General features: G+C 41.8%; 1 protein-coding gene across 13 annotated transcripts in view; it reads right to left on the reverse strand.

Annotated features, from left to right (window-relative positions):
- Positions 1–3,089: 3,089 nt before the first annotated feature.
- Positions 3,090–19,820, reverse strand: part of LOC102930027 (synaptotagmin binding cytoplasmic RNA interacting protein) — a 50,723-nt gene continuing 33,992 nt past the window's right edge. For all 13 annotated transcript variants that reach the window (XM_043542627.1, XM_027817973.3, XM_043542632.1 and 10 more), the window contains one exon: positions 3,090–19,820. This exon is cut by the window's right edge. The gene's annotated coding sequence lies outside the window, so the exon portion shown is untranslated.

Consider the following 19,820-nt stretch of genomic DNA (forward strand, 5'->3'; position numbering starts at 1 on the left):
GGAGAGACCAAATGACAGGATTTTATATTGCTAGTGGTTGCACCCTACTGTGAATTGCAAGTATTTCCTGTGGGGTGGAAGGATTCTGATATGGAAGTACGTGTTTTGGAGGTCAGGAGCCACAAGCCAGTCTTCAGCTTATAATGAAGGGAGGAAGGCTAAAGTCACCATCCTGAATCTGAAATAGCATATATATTTGTATATAGGACAGGACAAAAACTTGCTTCAGTGTAATGAGGAAATACTGGGAATTAAAATCTCTTCTTTTGAATTCTAAAACGTCCCCTTTTATGGCCCCTAGCCAGAGTAGGGAAACTACTTGTTAAGTAACTGGGGTTTCATGAGAAGGGTCACTAAGGAAGAGGAGGGGCAGAAACTGGAATTGAAGAGCATACCCTTGCGAGGTGACTTCTTGTACCCATTTGTCATTAGTAATTCCAGTCTAAGATGGAGAAAATAAAGAAAGGCAGCATCTGAAGGGTTCTGGTTGGGGGGAGAGAGAAAGAGTGGTTATGTACTGGCTGAGTTGTGACTCTTCCTGCATGTCAAGCCTGATGCCTGGATGATGAAGCAGGATGGCTAGTGCTGGAGATGATAGTAGTCTCCTTTGGCATAACCTAGGCTTCTTCCTGGGGGGTAATCAGCAGGCTGTTGTTGAAAATGGTGGGTGTTCTGACTGGTCTGTTGTGGATATTTTGAAGGGTTTTCTCCTGGAGGTCCAGACTATAAATATCAAGGGATTGTCAAGCAGCTCTGGAATCCTTCAGTGGATGCAAATCATCTTCAGAACAAGTGCTAAATAAGTCTGTTCTCTCAAAGAGCAGGTCTTCAATGTTATTCTGTATCTCCTTTTGGGATACCTGACATTTGTAGCCACAACATTTTCCTCATTGTGACTACTGTGGCCATGGATCTAATTGCCATAACCAAAGCATCCATGGCTGCTTACATGTTTTTGCCACTAACTGACCTTCAGATATTATTGCCTTAAATTTCTCACTAGTATCTTGAAGTTACTCATAAAGGGTTGCTTTGTCCCAGGTTGTTATACTGAGCAAATAGTGCTTGCTAATTTGCTAGTCACAACTACAGAGAGTCAGTGGAATAAGCCTTTTCTCACAAAGACGTTGAGCTTTTTAGGTGCTGTCTTTGGGAGTAGACTTCACTGGGCAAGGTTGTCTGTTACTGAAAAGGTCTAAAATCATGTGTGAGCTGGTATTGGAGCTGAGGAGACTACTTCATCAGGCAGTTACGCTGAGGGATCTTTGAGAAGAGATTGGCATATACTGTTCTAGAGCTTGGGAACCTGCCTTTTCCTCATGTGGCTCTCTAACCGTGTTAAGGCCAGGGGACTTGGGTGGTCTCAGGAAGGAGTATTGAAATTGCAGAATTGTCGAACCTTTGTTTGCACAATGGGTGAGACGGAGACCCACTTCTAGACAGTTTTGATGGAGGATGCCACTAAGCCCAGAATTACCATGGTACAAGATTGTAAAGGTAGGGTTGGTTGGACTGTTTAGACGAGTGCCAGAGGTATGGAGGATAAGCTGATGCTTAGAAATGAGTGGCCCTCATCTCAGGGGAACCATTCCCTGATCTCTGTTTTTATGGTGGGATAGTGGGGAAGGATCTTGATCGGAAGGAGGGGAGTAGAGGCGTTCTAAAGGTGGTGGTGTCAATACTAGTTTACTCTTGGCACCCACTCATTCTAGTATGATTGGTATGAGAAGTAGTGACTTCTGACAACATAGTGGAGCTGTTAGGGCTTCTGTTGTAAATGTCAGCTCAGGTGTCAATATTACGAGCTTTGGTACTGAGAAAGTGGTAGCAGATGGGTAGCAGGATTTTGTTACTAACAGATACTAGGTCAGAATTCAATCCTTTGTCACTTGCCCCCTATAACAAAAGGGATTTATACTCCATTCCCACTCCAGGGGGATACTGAAAGTAAATGCCTCTTAGGCCTTTCTGCTTTTCCCATTTTTAGGGGCGGTAACTCAGTTCTGGGAATTATATTGGTCAATTGTTCTACTCTACCTTGTCTTGGTGTGGAGACAGTGGTGCTGGCATTCATCACCAGCGCAGCTATCGGTGCTGAGTTGATTTTGGTATTCGTGGATCAGCTGTCAGTGGTGTGTCAGATGTCTTACTGGGAGCAGTCTTAGGAGTCACAGTCTAGCTCAAATGTTGACTAACTGGGAGTTGCAGGTAAAAAGTGCTGTCTTGGAACATGATGCCCATTCTTCTGGGCCTGAAGTAGCCTTCCCAGAAGAAATAGCTGTAGCTGAGTGTCTGGATTTTCCCAGTCTTGATGAGAAGGATTTATAGAGCCATAGTCAAGCACAGGGCTGTCACCTAGATAGACCTAGCTGTTGTCTGTTCTATTTGTGAGAGGAATGAGCCAGCATTAAGTCTATATTTAAGTGTCCTGTGGGATGGGACCTCCTATACTTCTCTTTGGAAACTAATTCCACAGGATAACACCTCTTTCTGTTAGACTTTCAGCCTGAATTTTCTTCTGTTTCGTCCAATGGCTCAATCATAAGCCCATTTTACCATCCTAAGTACTTTCTCTCTGTTCTTGGTGTCAAACCTTTAGGTAAGTCATAGACCATGTGTGTCTTTTCCCCACTGTCATTTCTTCACCATGCTCAATATATTTGCCTTCTTAGGTCCCAATCCTGCAAGCTGTTTTATGCAGGCAGTTCCTTGTGTCTACATAAAGCTGAATTGAAGCCAATAGGGGGCATTAACCTTTCTTGCTAAAACATTCCCTGCAAACCCCTGAACATTTTTCTTGCTCTTCTTTAAGGAAGCTAGAATAATTTTCAGACAGTATGCCACACAATGTTAACTATGTTTAGCACAAGACTTATTTAGATAATTAAGGTTTTTGATATAGGCAAAGCCTGCCAAAATTAAACGTTGCTAAAAAAAACAAAAAACCTTGTGCTTTCTAGCTAAATGTTTAAAATAGTCTTTGTTGCCTTGCTTTATTTTATTTAACGTGCCTGACAGAATGCTCAAGGCATAAGTACAATTTATAATATTGATGTTCAATTTAAAAACAGAACTGAAGGCAAAACATGACCGATTTTAAAATCAATTTATTGCAATGTACACTACAAAGTAATGGCATTTTCTTTCACAATCTCCCTGAGCGTTAAGTGCTGTGATGTACTGAAAACGCAGCACATTAGAAATATGACATTGAAAACAGTTTTAGGCAGTGGTCTTTGTGGAAAAATGTTACTTTGACAGTATTGGTACTGTTTTTGCATAATTTTTCTGAATAATGATGGGCTGGAATGTGTACCTATAATATTTGGTTCAGTATTGTATAGGTGCGCCACTCTGGGAGAGCTAAATCTGACTCAGTGAAGTCAGAGTTGAGGACATTCAGTTCTTCTCAGAACCCAGCTCTACAACTGCTGTCAAATTAACCCTCTTTCTTGTAAAATGTCTAAGAAAGCAGGACCATCTTCACTTTCCCTTTAGAATGGCTAGTGGCCTATGTTTCAGATATGGACAAGATGGAGGTTGAGCAGTAAGCCCTTTCCCTAGAGGGTGGTTGTTGGTTTTTTAAATGGTCTGAGTCACTAATATGGGTCAATAGCTATCTACTTACCCCACAAATGTGTAAGTTAATTTGGTTCTAGAGCTTTAGCTGCCATAGGCAGCATGGCCACAGTTAAGAGAGTTAAGGAATGTAAATTCACAGGCAAAAGCAAGGAGAGCTCACATGTGAAGGAATCTCAACCCCCTGTACTGTTAACGCACTGCAGCTTTGAGGTTGATTTTTGCTGGCATGGCGAGGGAGGAGAAGGACAAAGGGAGAAAGTTAAGGTGTCTGAACTGCTGTGGATAAGATATTTAGTCAACAGTATAAGATATAGCTGCGCTGCTCAGTCCTGCATTGTTGGTTCTCATTTTTATTATGACCCACTACAAAAATTCAAATCTTACCTCTTTTCATTTTCAAAATATGAGAGGTTTTGAGGGAAATCATCATCAACAACTTCACGTGCCAAACCAGCTGTCTTACAAGGTAGAATCCAGTTGATACATTCCTGGACAGGGCCAGGATTGAAGGTGAACACTGATTCCACCATTTGACAATTTTGTCATATTGTCCTCTTTCCCCCCCTTCTCCCCTGCCAACAGCAGCCAGCCTGGATTCTTCCTCTGGCTACTGGGGCAATCTTAATGGTAATTTTAATTTCAGATATCCTTTAGTTCCCATCCTTAAGGGGCAGATACTCATCTGAGGCATCTTCAGAGCTAAAAATGGTGGAAGGCTGGGCATTATCCAGATCTAAACACACTGACCACCTTCAGAAGACAACTGGAGAGTGGCCTTCCTTCCTCCCCCAGGATAATAGTCCTAAGCCTCCACAGAGAAAGGGACACAACAGAAATCCTGGGTTATTTTAGGGAGCTTCTCTACAGGTGCTGGGCCCTTTAGGAGGGAGGCTGTATAAGCTTTATTTATCCAGTAGCTAGTCCCTCCATAGAGTTCTACTGGAAGTTGGGGGCATGGGGAGAGAACAGAAAAAGGACCAAAGCTGTTTCTTCCACCTTGTCTTCCTCTCGCTGCCTGTTCACCTCTATGCTGAAGTAGTATTGTGATTTGTGAGAGACCCAGAGATTGCGCAGTCCAGACCTTACTCTTAAATGACTGCATTGACCATAGTATGCCACCACTGCTTGTGTACAAGTGCTGCAATGATGAGCTGCACACAGATGATACATACTCCTTTCTTCCCATGGTCTCTGTATTGCTAGAAATTGGCCAGAAATACCTACTTATAGGTTAAAAGAAGGCAGATGCCAGGTAAGTTTAAGGGGAGGAATGGTGGCAAGTTTCCTCTTCTTGGTGGATATCTTCTGCCTGAGTGACGGTCAAAGATATGCTGGGTTGTATTCTGCTTGCAGACAAGTGCTGTCCTGTCTGCTGAAGTCAATGGCAAAACAATCCTGTGTACATGAAGGGAAGTAGGATGGGATATAGCCATCTAAAGTAATCAGCTTTGCTTAAAACCCATTTCATGTAGTGGATACATTTAAGGAAATGTAGGTTGGTTGAGCATGGGAGATAGAATTCTACAGGAAAAAAAGAGTGAGGTACCTTCTCTGGAGAAAATACAGGGTACACTAAGGGCTCCTTAATTCAGCAGTGAAAGGCATAACAAGAACCAATGGATGGAAGCTAAAGCTACAACAACTCAAATGGGAAATAAGGAGCACATTTTTAAGTGAAGGTGATTAACTACACAGAGAAGTGGTGGATTCTCCAAATAAATACTGGATGCCTTTCTGGAAAGCCTACTTAAGCCCAATACAAGGCCTCTCATGAGCTCAGTAATAGAGATAAATGGAGTTAATGAGCTGTGAGCTATAGGTCAGACTAGATCTAATAGTCCCTTTCTTTAAATCCTACATAACTTAACATTTCAAATCACATGTAACAAAACAATGACCGTCTTCAAACTTTACAGAAGTACCCTTACCTTCATTCTGACAATCAGACCAAACCAGTTTTCCGAACTAAAATCATTGGATGTGGTTAAAGCATAGCTTTATAGTGGAATCTGGTTTCAGCCTTTATTAGCCTTTAGAAAAGGTCTACATTAAATAAGTTAAACACATTTAAATAATGTAAAATAGATTAGTTATACTGGATTAACCCTCAACATTACTGATGCAAGCTAAACCAGTGATCAATTTAAGCTAAGCTAGGCAAGAGTTAAGAGGTGTGTCTTCATTAGAGACTCAAACTTAAGATTTTAAATTTAGTTAAACCTGTGTAACTTTTTAAATCTGGATAACGCCTAGTGGATCTCCATACTGCATTTAATATTGAATAGCTAGACAGACATTTCAAAAAGTGCCTCATTGTGGGCAATCTGCAAAGCTACTGATACTTCATTACCCATAGGAGATGACTGCCCCACTGAGCAAAGAAATTATTTTCTTCCACAACACCTTCAAGCATGTTAGTAACTTACATATTGTTTCAAAATGTAAATGAGCATGCATTTGGGAGTGATGCTCCCTACCAGATCTACTTTTAAGACCTTAAATACCTCTCCAGGCAGGGAGTACATAATGTAGAAAGGCAATTTAAATTAACAGTACACTATTTGTTCTATTTCTAGACAGACCACAGGTATAGGCTTTGGAACTCACCCCCCTTTGTTTTATAGCCAAAAATCTATTGTCATCAAGGCAAACTGCAAGGCCCAGTTATTGAGGCTTTTGAAGAGCAAAAGACCCCATGAGGACGAATTTGTGAATAAGGCCGGTAATGTTTCTGGTTTGATTTTTTTTTTCTGGTTATTTTCACATTTTGAGAGAAGTCTGCTGGTGGTTTGACTATTTTGAGAATTTATCCCAGGGGTCTTTAGATTATGTGGTCCACATTCTGACTAGTAAGCCATAACACGTGTAGTGCTAGAGTTTTACCAGAAACAAAAATTGTTCACTGGGCTTAACAGGTAGAAACAAATGTGATCTGAAAGTATGTGTACTTTAAATAGTTTTTGTTCAACAAATGTGGAACTGCAGTGAAAAGCAACTTAAAATGTTCTGCTTTAAATTAGATTACTATGGGCAGGTCTACACTACAGCTGGGATCAATGCTTTGAGACTGATCCACCGGTGGTCGATTTCACTAGACCTGCCAAATCAACTGCAGATCGCTCTCCTATACTCTACCCCCGATGAGAGGAGTAAGGTTGAGTTTTTTCTGTCGACCCCTCATCGTGTAGACCCCGCGGTAACTCGACCTTAGGTACATGGACTCCAGCTATGTAGCGTAGATCGACTTACTGCTGTAGTGTAGACATAGCCTATAGCATGAAAAACTTGAAACTATAAAACAATGTCACATACATAAGATTACTCATTTCCCCTCCTTCGGAATCAACTACATAGTATTAAATAGCAAATTAGGATAGGGAAAGGACAAGTTCGAGTTCCTGCACATGTCCATTCCAGCGTAGGTGCATGCATGCCCTGAGCACAGTTGCTGGAATTTTTTCCCCTAGTGATATCAGCGACCTCCAGTGTTGCACGTTCAAAGTGCTGATATGAAGAGCCCCACCAACCCAGCTCCCCTTCAGTTCCCTCTTACCACCTGTGATGATTGCTGGAACCCTTTTTTGCTCAGGCAGTCCTTCTAGGGGCTTTTTAAATCCAGTTCTTAGTGAGGAATTAGTTTAATAATTTTTAGAACTTACATAATTTCAGACACCTCCACACTTAGCTAGCAGGATCATCCGCTTACTCCTGTGCTGGGGCATGCCTCAGTCACTGGCATGCCTCTCGTGATAAGTCTATGAGTGAGCCTGCACTCACATTGTTCGTTTCAAGTGCTTGTGGGAAGCTCATAGGAAAGACCACTGCCAAGTCTGCAGGAACTTCTGATCCCAGAACCAAAAAGGACCAAGCAGCAAGACTGCAAGTTATCCTCATGGAGGCAGCCTTAAAACCTGCCTCCAAGCTGTGCTGAGGCTCAACACTGAGCACCTCAGCCTTGGTGCAGAGTGCTCTTTCCATGACTTGGGATTCTCAGCCCCAGTGGGCACGGGGGAAGACAAAGAAGCAGCACCAAATACATCAAGAGAAGAGTTGCTCCCTGGTGCCAAAGGCAAAAGGAGACTGGGATAGAGTGAGACCCATGTCAGGCCTCTCTTCTTCCCTGGCACCACAACATCAGGTGCCTGCAATCCTGGTGCTGCTGCAAGCACCACAGACTTCGGTCAGGGCAGACGACATACCAACCAGTTTGTGGTACCATCAACTCCTGAGGCATTTGCGGCAGCCAGGGATCTTCTCACCCTACTGGTACCAGCATCCCCAGAAGGTCAATACTTGGCACCACCAGTGCCACCAAGCAGCACAGAGTTATCACCAAGACTTCACTCGGTGCTGCAGCCACCATCTAGGGAAAAAGTCCCGTTGACCGCCTCAAGATCTCCACCCCACGGCCCATCTCTGGCAAGGAGGAGGACAACACCGCCCTGGTCTCTGCCTCACAGCTCAACTTCCCCCTCAGATTTGGAGGTGGGATCTTATTCCCTTCATCACCACAGCAGACCTCACTGCTCCCTGGGCTATTCCTGTTCCACCATGGCCCAGAGGACAGCAGTTCCTCCAAATATTTGGCTACCATGTCCATGGGGACCAGCAGCTATGCAGTGGCCATTTTGGAACTCTTCTTGGGGGGTTCCCCACCATAGGGCACCTCCTCAACACAATCACACTGTTGTCGTCTCAGAGGCTAGGACACCCTTGTACTGTGCTGAGACACCACAGATCTGGACGCCAGTACCGAGCCTCAGGAAGAAACCCCACAGGCCCCTGCAGACAGCGAGGAACCAACGGAGGGTCCTCAGCCCATTATAAACTCCTCCTCTCCAGTGAGGCAGTAGTGGCAGGGAGACCCCTGGTGCCACAAGATGGCCACAAGGCGCACTAGGACCTCTCAAAGCGGGTAGCCTCAAACTTGGGGGTCCAAGCGGATATGATCAGAGACAACACACAATCTCAGACATTGTGTGATTTATGGGTCTCTCTGGAGTGGTTTTACCACTTACTGATGCCATTATGGACCCAGTCAAGGCTCTATGGCAAACCCCTGCCTCTCTGCTGACTACAGCAAAGTGCACAGAGTGCAAGTACTTTGTACCCACTAAAGGGTATGAATTCCTTTTTTCGCACCCTCCCCTGGGATCCCTGGGTGTAGCGGCTACCAACAAAAGGTATTGCCAAGGATAGACTGGTCCTATGCTCAAGGTGAAGGATCCAAAGAAATTGGACCTGTTCAGATGAAAAGCAAATTCCACAGAGGGCCTTTAGCACCACAAAGCAAATCAGCAAGCATTGCTGGATCAGTATGAATTTAATATATGGGAGTCTATGCTAAATTTTAAAGACCTGCTCCCCCAGACTCCAGTCAGGAGTTCTCAGTCTTAGTCAAAAAAGGGGAGACAGTGTCACAATCTTCTCTTCAGGTGGCCCTGGATTCGCAGCAAGAAAAATTGCTACAGTGGTAACTATGTGCAGCGCTCATGGTTGTAGTCCTTGTGGCTCCCACATGAGATGCAACAATACAAGACTGTCCCTTTGAAGGGTCATTGTTCTTTTCTGAGCAAACAGATGCTAGGCTGCACAGTCTCAAGGACTCAAAGGCAACCGTGAAATCCCTGAGGCTGTACAAATGAGCAGGATCAAGGAAGCACTACAAGTTACTTCTCACAATCAGAGCAAGGGATTCAGGTGCAGACCTTGTCCCTAATCCTCCTCAGCAGGTCCTGCGTAGTCCAGCCCCAGACACACAGAATCTTCAAAGCACTTGTTTTGACAAGACACAAGGTCAGCATTGTAAACCTCTCTACACTGGATTCAGCTACCCCTTGTTCTCCAACCGCCTTTCCCACTTCCTGGATGTCTGGACTCAGATTACTGGGTACTCAGTACAGTAAAACTGGATTACACCAGTTTTACACCTAACTTCTGTCTACTCCACCTGCCTACCCCACTCCCCCTCCTTGCCTCTCTTCATGGACACTTCTCAAAAGTAACTGTTGGAACAAGAAGTTAAATTCCTCCTTTGGGAGGGAGCCATGGAAGAGGTTCCATTTCACCTAAAATGAAAGGGGTTCTAGTTCTGCTACTTCCTAATTCTGAAAGCAAAGGGTGGTCCATTTTAGACCTGCGTCATCTCAGTTGCTATCTCAAGAACTTAAAGTTCCCCATGGTCTCCTTGGCTTCCATCATTCCCTCACTGGATCCAGGGGATGGGTATGTCACCCTCGAGCTAAAGGATGCTTATTTCCATATTTGATCTTCCAAGGCCACAGACATTTCCTAAGTTTTGTAGTGAACAATACCAGTTCGCAGTGCTCCCATTTGGCTTGTCAGCCACCCAGGAATTTTCATCAATTGCATAGCAGTAGTAGCAGCCTCTCTCAGAAGAAAGTCCACATTTTTCCATACCTTGATGACTGGCTAGTCAAGGGCCAATCTAGAGCTCAGGTGGAAGCAGACATCCATCTTATTCAATTGACCTTCAGTGCATTGGGTCTTCTGCTGAAGGTCCAAAAAGATACAGTTCATCAGTGCAGTCCTCTACTCCGTGCAAGCAAGAACCCTACTTCCAGATGATAACTTTCATAGTTACATCCCTGATAAGATCCCTCCAAGCTCATCCGATCACAACAGTGTGAAAGCATCTGAGCCTCCTGGACCACATGGCATCATGCACATATATAGTGCAACATGTGAGGCTACATCTCAGACCTCTCCAAGCCTAGCTAGCCACAATATACTCCCCCTCATGTCATCACCTGGACTCACTGTTCGTGGTGCCTGCAGAGGTCCTCAGCTCACTGACATGGTGGCTGAACCACCACATAGCATGTGCAGGGGTACCCTTCTAAAGGCACCACTCACTGTTGTCCATAGCATCTAACACATCAGCCCTCGACTGGGGAGCCCATCTAGGGTCCCTCAGGACTCAGGGCCCCTGGTCTCAAGAAGAGCTCTCTCTCTGCATCAATGTCAGGGAGCTCAGGGCAGTTTGTCTAGCCTGCCAGGCATTTTTACCTCACATTACGAGCAAGACTGTTTTGGTTCTCATGGACAATACAACAGCCAAGGTCTACGTAGGCAGGGCAGCATGTGTTCTTCCCCTATGTCAGGAAGCAGTCCACCTGTGGGAGCTTTGCATTGCTCATTCCATCAGCTTGAAAGCATCCTACCTACTAGGAACATAGAACCAGCTGGCAGATCACCTCAGCACGTTTTTCTCCTCTCACCACAAGTGGTCTCTCTAACTGGACATTATGAGGGACATCTTCCAATGGTGGGAGGCTCCCCTTATAGACCTGTTTGCCACCTGCAACAGGAATGCCATCAGTTCTGCTCTCTGCAAGGTCAGAGCCTGGGGTCCCTCACCATGAACAAGACACCTGTATTACGCATTTTCTTCTATCCTGCTGATTCACCAGGTTCTGAAGAAGAGCAAGCGAGGTCATTCTCATAGGCCCACTGTCTCACAGGCATCATTAGCTCGCCCCCGGGGCTCTTAAATCTCTCAGTGGAGGCACTGCTGCGGCTTCTGCTGCAACTGGACCTGATCTCCCAGGACCATGGTCGGCTGCTCCACCCAAACCTCAGGTCTCTTCATCTGATGGCCTGGAAGGTTCATGGCTGAATCCGCAGGACCAAGCTTGCTGGGGACAGGTCTGTGAGATCCTACTGGGCAATAGGATGCCCTCCGTCAGGGGCCCCAGCCTTCCAAAATGGAAGCGCTTTTCCACCTGAAGCTCCCAACAGCAAATTTCACCCTTGCAGTCCTCCCTGCAGCTTGTTTTAGAGTACCTCCTACTGCTGAAACAAGATCTAGCTGTCTCTTCAGTCAGGGTTCACCTGTCAGCCATCACAAGGTTGACAACCAATCAGTTTTTTCACATGAGATGGGCATCAGTTTTCTCAAAGGCCTGAAGAGGGTGTACCCCAGGTTAGAGATCCAGTCCCCCCCTGGGACCTGAACCTCATCCTGTCAAAGGTTACAGGGTCTGTTTGAGCCCCTAGCGATGTGTTTGTTACAACCCCTTTTCTGGCCATCACTTTAGCCAGAAGATTCTCAGAGATCCAGGCCCTCACATCGGAGCCCCCATATACGGTCTTCAAGGACAAAGTTCAGTTATGATCACCTAAAGGCGGTCTCACAATTCCAGTGCAATCAAGCAATCTTCCTACCACTATTCTACTCTAAATCATATGTGAATGGAGTACAGAGCCTTCACTCTTGGATGTTAGGAGGCCCCTGGCTTTCAACATACATAGGACTAAACCATTCTGCAAATCTACTCAACTGTTCACAATGACAGCAGAAAGATGGGTCTCCCAGCTAATCTGATGGCTCACTCCACAAGGTCACAAGCCTCCTCCACTGCTTTTCTAGCACAAGTCTCAATTCAGGACAGCTGCAGGGTAGCAACCTGGTCGTTAATCCACATTTGCAACGCACTGTGCCATTACCCAGCAGGCTGGAGCAGATACTGGCTTTGGCCACACAGTATTGCAGTCAGCCTGCCCTCGAACTCTGAATCCACCTCCTGTACAGCTGCATGTGAGTTACCTACATTGGAATGGACATGTGCAAACAATCAAAGAAGAAAAAAGTTACTAACCTTCCCGTAACTACTGTTCTTTGAGATATGTTGCACATGACCATTCCAAAACCCGCCCTCCATCCCCACTTATTGGAGGCAGTCAGTAAGAAACTGAAGGGAGCTGGTCGGCAGGGCCCGTTATACCAGCGCTATGAGTGTGACACACCAGTCATGCTGGAGACAACCCAATGGATACCACTAGGGGAAAAAATTCCGGCAAGTGTGCTCAGGATATGCACACTCCTACATTGGAATGGACAATGCAACACATTTTGAAGAACAGTTACAGAAAGGTTAGTAACTTATTTCTCTTAGGTGTCTGAAAACTACTGCAAAGTTCCCAGGTTTGCCAAAAACCTATCCGATGGAAGCACAATCCCCCTTTTCAGACTTAAATGGAGACAAAGGCAAGAAGTTCGGATCCCATGTGAATTACAGAAACCATTTTAGAGAAGAGCAGCCCCAAATTGGAGTCCTTATGTCACACAAGTTAACCAGAAGGAAGACCTAGTCATTAAGCAGCATTTGAAATGGCTTTTTTTTTTTTTTATCAGCCACCTGTCATGGAATACTCAACATACTTTTAAACTATGGTTGATGTAGTTTGTGGAAGCTTATTCACTGCTAGCACCTACTACATTCTAGACTTGTTAGGATTGATAACTGAAAATATTGACAGAAGGCACACCTGTTTAATACCACAAACCAGTTTTTTGCTTCTGCGTGTTTGGCTCTAGTCATTCATTAACAATTCAACACTTTGATGGTCACTTTCCCTTGCAAGTCATTCTGTATTAGTTTGCTCAGATATTTAGCAAGAACATGGATTGTGTTGTCTCCACCCTTGCTTTGCCCACCTCAAAGTAACTTCTCTTAAACATAAAATGGCCAAATACTATATCATGATTCAAGACAGAAGTGAAAAAAGATAAATTACTAGCTACTACAAGATGGAAAGGTAATACCTTATGATGACTAGAGCACAGGACTGGGAGCCAGATGCTGTGCCAAAGGCTCACTCTGTGTTACCTTAGCTTCTGTGGCTTGGTTTACCCATCATTAAGGCTATGAGCATGTTACGGAAACTGCAGAAGTCACGGATTCCATGACTGTGACATTGGGGCCCCACAGCAGCCCAGCCGCCATGGCAGCAGAGGGCCCCTGCAGCTCCTAGCCACCCCAGGTAATGGCCCTCTCCCCCAGCCCTGCAGTGCAATGGGGAATCCCATGGAGCTCCCCAGCCCCAGTGGGCAGCAGGGAACCCTGCAGTCCCCCATTGCTGCAGGGGAATCTCCAGCCCTGCAGGAGGGTGGGAAGAGGGTTCCCCTGAGATCCTAGCCCTGCAGTCAGGGGTCTCTCCCAGCCACCACATGCAGTGGAGCAGGGTGCTGGACCCTCCACCCCATTGTGTCAGAGATGTTTTTAGTAAGAGTCAGACAGGTCACAGCTTTCATGTATTTTTGTTCATTGCCCATGGCCTGTCCTTACTTTTGCTAAAAATATCTATGAAAATCATAACCTTACTCATCATATACATACATGCACACACCCCCTTTCCTCCCAGGTAGGCTCAATATTTGTGAAGCCTTTTGAGATTCTCATTATGTGAAGTACATTATACATTAGAGAAACGTAATAAGAACTACATTCTGGAAATTAGGTAATACTAAATCCACACTTGGGTCACAGGAAGTTTAGAGGTATTAGACACTTGTGATTTATCTTCAGCTATAAAGAAATAAAAAAGTTGAGACCAGATAAAACACTCGATATTGGATTTTAGATAATCATTTTCAAGAATGATGGAATATTTATCCAGAATTCCATAAGGTTTTTACTCATCACATTTTCTATAAAGGTCAAATTACAGTATGGGGAGTGGGGGTGTGTGTGTTTATCTAGAATGACTAGGATTGGTAGTGGAAATAATGTACTAAGAAAATTTTTAGCATGGGGGTGGGATAGAGAGGAGATGGCTCAAGTCCTATTTTGTTCTTTCTATGCATCAGTGACCAAAGAAAGCAACATCCCATTTAAAAAAACAAAACTACAATGCAGCGCTAGTGCTATTAAATAGAGATGTTACAACAAAATTCAGGACTTTTGATCAAGATAGAACGAATGAAAATAAGTACTTCAAGCAAATTGGCACACAAATTTAGAAAGGAATATGATCTTCAAGTGGTCCTGCACCAAACAAATTTTGGAAAAAAGACCTGGCAAGTATGATGCACAAAACAAAAACCCCGATAAAACACACAGTATATCATTAAAATAAGTTCTGAGTACACAACAGTTCTTGTATTATAGGAAACTGCTAATGTCATATTTAGAACAATGTCCTCAATGCTACTTCTCTTACATTAGATCAGGAGATAAATCTGTGTGGTCCTTAGTGTCCATTCAGTCACCCACAGAAGAGAGTTTAAACAAATTAAGTAACTGCCTCACTAATGCTTTGGTGAATGCAGTCTTTCAGTCTAGAAGGAAACCAGACTTCTTGTGCTGCTGGTTTTGGCTAGTATATTACCAGTTACATCACTGTGTGAAGAGTGACATGGAGCAGATGTTTGACTCCTTTAACATTCAGAAACCAAGAGAACTCATGCAGCCACATAGCATTTTCTGTTCCTTGTAGTTTGCCACTACCTGAAACTAATCTAATCCAGATACATTGCACTACAGTCAAGAAGTTGTATATTTACTTACCTACCGGTAGGACTAGTACTCCTAGACTTGTGATACTGCAGAACAGCAGACAACTGTTACAATTGCTGCTACTCTCCAATGAATTATCTAGCTCTTGCCACATGTTCAGAAAAATGTTGAGGCCCTGGGAAGATATTCTCATTAAATGTTAATGATACTAAATTTGACCAAGTGTTCCCAGGTGAGCTCAGCTATCCACTTGGGTGACCACCTTAGGTTGGGGAAAAAACTATTCTTTATCCCATCAACCAGCTAAAACTTTATCTAGGACTTTGCCATAACAAATGTCCCTCTCTCCAAATTTAAATAAGCTAATAAAATATCAGAATTTATAGTAATACTGACATTCAACAAAGTCCTTTAGTGACTAGGATGTCCTGTAAAAGCAGGACTGAAAGCTACAAACAAAAAAAAATCAGCTTCCTTTGCCCTATATGTCTGAACACAGATCTGGCAAATTTGCACAAGAAGTTTTAATCAGATTGGTCCAAAAAAGCATTATAGAAAAGTAGTTTTGCATGGTGGGACAGAGGTTTTCAGTGGCCTAATTTTGGTATCTCATCACAAAGTTGTGGAGAACCAAAATAGCTGTATGTTTTCTCCCTGCCTCTCTCACATAAAAAAGGATCTTTAGCAAGACTCTCTTATGCTTTACCAGAGTGCCATGCAGAAAAATGGACTAGAAAATAACTTGTCATTTTTATTTGGCAGGCAGAGTCCGTGAGAAAAGCACTTCAACGCAGAAGCTTGGCACTAGAAATCCTGGCTCAGCTGATGGAGCTGGTCCTCTCACAGACTTGAGATCAGTTAAAGTGCTCATAGCCAGCAAAGATGGCTGGTTAACAGTTTGAGCCCCAATTTAAAAAATTTAGCCAGATCCCTATGCTCATGCTGAGCTGGTTACAGAATTAGGAACCAAGTCATCTAAGCTTCATATTTGTGCAAACAAAACAAAATCTGAGAGTTTTCAGATTATAGAGCATTTTGAGAAATGGTAATGCATTTTTCTTATTTTGTGTGTATATATATTTCCAATACCTGCTTCTGAGATTATTTTAAGCAAGCATCATCCTCTTCATTAAATCCTCACAAATGTGTTTGATTGTAACTAATTTTGGTATGAAAGGAGCACTATCAGCTTGAGACTTGGTGAATTCAGAAAAAACATTCACACTTATTTTTATGTAGCCACCAACCTAGGTCTCCATTTCTCTGTCTGTTACACTTAATTTTTTTTCTCCTATTGCTTTGTAAAAAATCACACACAAATATAATAACTGACTGGCTAAACAAGGGAAGAGTGAAACAGACTATAAGTACTGACAAATGCACAAAGTGACAAACTGGAAAAGAAAAAATAGGTTTTAGTAATAGCAATTGTGAGAGAGATATAGAATAGCAGGTAATATTTTCAGACAGAAGTTTGATTTAGAATTGGTAGGTGTCACTTTAAAAGAAGACTTGTGTAATTTGAAGTTCTAATGTCATCCTGTTATCGCAGTATAGCAACAATAGCTATTTCCCTTCTTTTAAATCTGTAGTGTTTACAGGGACATTCAGGTAAAAGTAAAACAAAGAAATGTAATTTTTAATTACCTATATTATTAAAATAGTTTCTCCTTTCACTGTTATTGCCTTTTTGCATTTCTCAGCTCAGACAATGGAAGTATTTTAGTCAATTTCACTTTCACATGCTCAGGAAGGTGCAGGATGCACACAGGACAGGACTAAGTTTATTTTTAAAATGGTCTTCATTCTAAATAAGTTCCTGGTAAGGTACTGATCTGAAGACTTGTAAAAAGCTTTTTTACATAACCTAAATTCTGAGTGAAGTTGGACTTAACCATGCTTCTTTAAAAAAAACACAATAGTAACAGGCCTGTACAACCCCCTTTTAACAAAAACAAACTTGAATTTTAAAACGAAGTATACTTTCAAATGACAGTTTTGGAGTGTTTATAAACCAGAAGTGTTAAGCAGCACAGGTTTCTAACTTCTTCTTAAATTCAACTATCCTGTGAATTTTGGAAGAGATCTGCACACGCTAGTGTGGAACTATTAGAGCTCATACTCAATTCTTTCCAACTATTTCAGCAGAGAAAGACCCCATGAACACAACTGCAGGTAGTAAAATATTTTAGATAGTAAACAGCTGCTTTTAACATGCTGATAGGAAGTGTGTGTATTATGTTCATTTATATCATATTCCATAAAAACTGCATTATTGCTGTAGAACATTTCAAGTTTACCAACACCCAGTACAACCAAACCAACCTTTTATATATGCACTTGCCCATCTTCAATATCATTAATACGTAATATTGAAGTTTGTTTTGTTTCCTTTAACAACCAAATTTAAAGCTTTGCAAACATCTTAACATTTCTTGTTTTGAAAACTTATTTTTGCACAATATCATTAAGTCATCACATGCATTTTTACTTTAGCTTTCAGATCATATTGCTAAAAAACTGCACCAATATCAGAACAGTGCAAATCATATTTAATTTTAAAAGTTATAATGGCTTGAGTTCATAATTATTAAAAAGAACACTGTCAAGATTCTGGTAGTTTTGTTTACTCACCATTGCTTACATTCCATTCAAACAAAAATACTTCCTTGTCAATTTTAACATTTTCCAATATTTTCCCTCTGTACTTTAATTAGAGCTGAAATGGATGGATATTTGTCCACAATTTCAACTTACATAGTGCCTTAGTGTCATATCTTCTTTGCCCACCAGCACCAATTGTTAACACAGTTCTGAAAATAGAAGGTTTTCAGTTTTTCCAACAGAGAGGGGAAAAAAAGTAGCACTTGTGAGACCACAAAAGCATTTTTCAATTTTTCAGCAATGGAGAGATTTAAGTGATATAGAAATTGGAGGATTTTGCCTCTTCCCCAGTGCCCAATTCATTAAACCCAAATTTGTGACTTACTGTAAAAGTGATACAAACACCCTGACAGTGTTCCTTATAAAACCATATATGACAGTAAAAGTGCCAGTAGGCATGGCAACCTCTTTTGAAGGGAGCATTAACTCCTTGACACTGGGAATTGCCAGCACCAAAGATTACATTGAATTTCAAAATTATACGTAAGGGTACATGTATTTAGCAAACCCACTTTCCATAAGCCTAATATTCTATCAATATGTTTGAAATTTTAGAAGCTGATTCAATATCATACTTTTATGCTCAAATCTGAGGAAAAAGAAGTACTTTCTTTAGCATGGGCAGTTTACGAAACTGGCAGCAAATGCCTCATTAAGCATTGACTACTCAATTTACCATCATCCACTTATGTTTAAGGTTCATAACTGGCAAGGCACATTTACATATTCCAATGAATACTTGACAATTTTAAATTACACTTCATGTCCCAGCTATCCCAGTAATTGACATACAACATACTAAAATGGTTTATTAAAGGTAACAAAAAATTCAATTAATGTGAAACATACAGGCTATTGGCAACCACTATTCTAAAAATTATGTAAATACAAGTAAACATACTGAAATGTGTGCGATTCTAAGTTTTTAAACCAGAAGATCTCTGTACTAACACACATTTATATTAATGACACATAAAAAAAATAAAAACTTTATTACAAAAATAAGTTACACTCGCCTCCAGCTTACAGTATAAAACAATTTTATTTGCAGGAATGCAAAATGATTGTTTGCCATGAGCATTTTCAACATATGACATATCTAATTTTTTAATAAAATTTGCATTTACTGGGGGGAACTGGTGTGTATAAAACCTTAATTAGGTATAAGCTTCAATTTTCATTGTGGTGCCTATGGGTATGTAGTATAACTGCAGTATCCCTTTGGGAAAGGGGATAAGGGAAGCTCATTATGTCAAGTCCAAGTTAAATCATAATTTCACTTGTCTTTACCTATACGAGTTTGGACTTAATTTTTTTTTTTTTTGAAAGGTGATTCAATAGAGGATGCTTCACCACTGAACGCTCACTGTCATCAAGGTGCTTTAGAAAATTAAAAACATAGCACAAATGATTGTACTCTACTCTACAGGTTATCATGATCTGCATAAGAGAAATGGAAAGCTGATCCACATGTTTTTACAGCGATCAGCAATAAGAAATGCACTAATGAAAACATACCTTTTACCTAAAAAGCTAAACTACAGCCATATACTATTTTCTATGATTTATGAAAAACTTCAAAATATCCAAATGTCAGGCTTCACTGTACAGTTGTCAGTTTTAGTCTGACCTTTTATAAAGGGACACTGCAGTATTTAGTACAAGTTGCTGATGCACTTTTTTGAACATCTGATGTCTTACAAAAGTAACATCTTGCTAAACTATTATACATCCAAATAACTACAATATCTGAAGAAGCAAGGCTGCTTTTTCAGCCACAAAATACGACAAAAGCAAGGCCTGTTATGATGGTCATGAGGAAATCTTACAAAGCCTCTGAAACTAAAGGCAACTAAGAATGTTACATTTGGTATATTATCTTACCCTCATATCATATTAAACAAGCCTTGCTTTTATCTACAAAGATTTTCTATGTACAGTACAGACAGGGTATAGTTCAATCCTCTGCTACTGAGGTAGTTAACCAACCCTTTAAAAAAGGTTCTGAAAAGAACCACTATCTGGAATGCCTGACTAACCAGCTCTGATGATTACACCTGAAACTGCTGTATCTGAACACAATCCAAAAGTGATTACTATATAGACAATCATGATTAACCTTCATGAGCAGAAATAAAATTTAAGGATACCAATGATGGCATTCATCTATACCACTGCAATAAAAATTTCAATGCAAGAATTCAAGAGAATACCACTTTTGGAATCCTTATAATTAAGAAAACCTGGGAGGGAAAACCTACTTAAAGCAGATTTTTATTTTTATTTTTTTAAAGAAGAACTTTATTCTTTATG

Source organism: Chelonia mydas, chromosome 3 (genome assembly GCF_015237465.2).
Source record: "Chelonia mydas isolate rCheMyd1 chromosome 3, rCheMyd1.pri.v2, whole genome shotgun sequence".
NCBI lineage: Eukaryota > Metazoa > Chordata > Testudines > Cheloniidae > Chelonia > Chelonia mydas.